At 39.2% G+C, this 2931-nt stretch overlaps 1 non-coding gene across 1 annotated transcript; it reads left to right on the forward strand.

Annotated features, from left to right (window-relative positions):
• LOC130952809 (small nucleolar RNA R71) lies at positions 1–108 on the forward strand. The gene has a single exon (XR_009074985.1). It is a non-coding gene; the product is annotated as a small nucleolar RNA R71 (small nucleolar RNA).
• Positions 109–2931: the final 2823 nt, after the last annotated feature.

Below are 2931 nucleotides of genomic sequence, written 5' to 3' on the forward strand. Positions count from 1 at the left end.
AAGCATGTCAGAAGGACACTTTCTGATCAATTGTTTGTATCTTTCCCAAGCTTCATAGAGGGATTCTCCTTCCTTCTGTCTAAAGGTTTGGACTTCCACTCTAAGCTTACTCAATTTTTGAGGTGGAAAGAACTTTGCCAAGAAGGCATTGACTAGCTTTTCCCAAGAGTTCAGGCTCTCTTTAGGTTGTGAGTCCAACCATATCCTAGCTTTGTCTCTTACAGCAAAAGGGAATAGCATGAGTCTGTAGACCTCAGGGTCAACCCCATTAGTCTTGACAGTGTCACAGATTTGCAAGAATTCAGCTAAGAACTGATGAGGATCTTCCAGTGGAAGTCCATGGAATTTGCAATTTTGTTGCATTAGAGAAACTAATTGAGGCTTAAGCTCAAAGTTGTTTGCTCCAATGGCAGGGATAGAGATGCTTCTCCCATAGAAGTCGGGAGTAGGTGCAGTAAAGTCACCCAGCACCTTCCTTGCATTGTTGGCATTGTTGTTGTTTTCGGCTGCCATGGGTTCTTCTTCTTTGAAGAATTCTGTTAGGTCCTCTACAGAGAATTGTGCTTTAGCTTCTCTTAGCTTTCGCTTCAAGGTCCTTTCAGGTTCAGGGTCAGCTTCAACAAGAATGCCTTTGTCTTTGTTTCTGCTCATATGAAAGAGAAGAGAACAAGAAGATGTGGAATCCTCTATGTCACAGTATAGAGATTCCTTGAGGTGTCAGAGGAACAGAAAAATAGAAGGAAGAGGTAGAAGAATTCGAACTTAGTGAGATAGAGTTCGAATTGTGCATTGAGGAAGAGTAGTACTCCATAAATAGAAGGATGTGCGAAGAGAGGAAGAGTTTTTTTTTCGAAAATTAATTAAAAAAAATCAAGTGATTTTTGAAAAAGATTTGAGATTAGAAATGAAAAAGATATGATTGAAAACTATTTTTTTGAAAAAGATGTGATTAAAAAGATATGATTGAAAAGTTATGGTTTTAAAAAGATATGATTTGAAAAACAGTTTAAAAAGATTTGATTTTAAAAATTAATGACTTGGCTAACAAGAAAAGATATGATTCAAACATTAAACCTTTCTCAACAGAAAAGGCAACATACTTGAAATGTTGAATCAAATCATTAATTGATAGCAAGTATCTTTGAAAATGGAAAGAAATTGATTTTGAAAACATTTGATTGAAAAGATATGATTTGAAAAAGATTTGATTTTGAAAAATTTTGAAAACTTGAAAAAAATTGCATTAAAAACAGAATCTTCCCTCTTGTGCCATCCTGGCGTTAAACGCCCAGAATGGTGCACATTCTGGCGTTTAACGCCCAATGCACTACTCTTTTGGGCGTTAAACGCCCAGCCAGGCACCCTGGCTGGCGTTTAAACGCCAGTCTGCCTTCTTCACTGGGCGTTTTGATCGCCCAGCTTTTTCTGTATAATTCCTCTACTGCATGTACTGAATCTTCAGTTCCCTGTATTATTGACTTGAAAATAGAACCAAGATCAAATAAACAATGCATGCAAGACACCAAACTTAAAACAAGACACTAGACTCAAACAAGAAACATAAAATATTTTTTGGTTTTTATGATTTTGTAATTTTTTTGTGCTTTTTCGAAAATTATATGAAAAAAGAAAATAAAGGTTTCAGAATTCTTAATGAGAATTCCAGGAATCATTGCAATGCTAGTCTAAGACTCCGGTCCAGGAATTAGACATGGCTTCACAGCCAGCCAAGCTTTTCAAAGAAAGCTTCGGTCCAAAACACTAGACATGGCCAATGGCCAGCCAAGCCTCAGCAGATCATTGCTTCAACAGCAAAATTGATAGAAATCAACAAGCTCTTGTGATGATAAGTTGAAACCTCGGTCCAATAAGATTAGACATGGCTTCACAGCCGCCAGATTTCAACAGATCACCATGAAACTCTAGAATTCATTCTTAAAGAAATTCTGAAAAAAATAAAATACCTAATCTAAGCAACAAGATGAACTGTCAGTTGTCCATACACGAAACAATCCCCGGCAACGGCGCCAAAAACTTGATGCATGAAATTGTGATCATCAATGGCGCCATCAACATGGTACGCTCATTGCAATCTCAACTCTTTATCACAACTTCGCACAACTAACCAGCAAGTGTACTGGGTCGTCCAAGTAATAAACCTTACGCGAGTAAGGGTCGATCCCACAGAGATTGTTGGTATGAAGCAAGCTATGGTCACCTTGTAAATCTCAGTCAGGCAGACTCAAATGGTTATAGATGATGAATAAAACATAAAGATAAAGATAGAGATACTTATGCAATTCATTGGTGAGAACTTCAGATAAGCGAATGGAGATGCTTTGTCCCTTCCGTCTCTCTGCTTTTCTACTGTCTTCATCCAATCCTTCTTACTCCTTTCCATGGCAAGCTGTATGCAAGGGTTTCACCGTTGTCAGTGGCTACCTCCCATCCTCTCAGTGGAAATGTTCAACGCACCCTGTCACGGCACGGCTATCCAGCTGTCGGTTCTCGATCTTGTCGGAATAGAATCCAGTAATTCTTTTGTGTCTGTCACTAACGCCCCATAATCGCGAGTTTGAAGCACGTCACAGTCATTCAATCATTGAATCCTACTCAGAATACCACAGACAAGGTTTAGACCTTCTAGATTCTCTTGAATGCCGCCATCAATTCTAGCTTATACCACGAAGACTCTGATCTCACGGAATGGCTGGCTCGGTTGTCAGGCGAGCGCTCGGTTGTCAGGCGATCAACCATGCGTCGTGTATCAGGAATCCAAGAGATATTCACCCAAACTAAGGTAGAACGGAGGTGGTTGTCAGTCACACGTTCATAGGTGAGAATGATGATGGGTGTCACGGATCATCACATTCATCAAGTTGAAGAACAAGTGATATCTTGGAACAAGAACAAGCTGAATTGAATAGAAGA

This window comes from Arachis stenosperma, chromosome 9, assembly GCF_014773155.1.
Source record: "Arachis stenosperma cultivar V10309 chromosome 9, arast.V10309.gnm1.PFL2, whole genome shotgun sequence".
NCBI classification, from domain to species: Eukaryota; Viridiplantae; Streptophyta; class Magnoliopsida; order Fabales; family Fabaceae; genus Arachis; species Arachis stenosperma.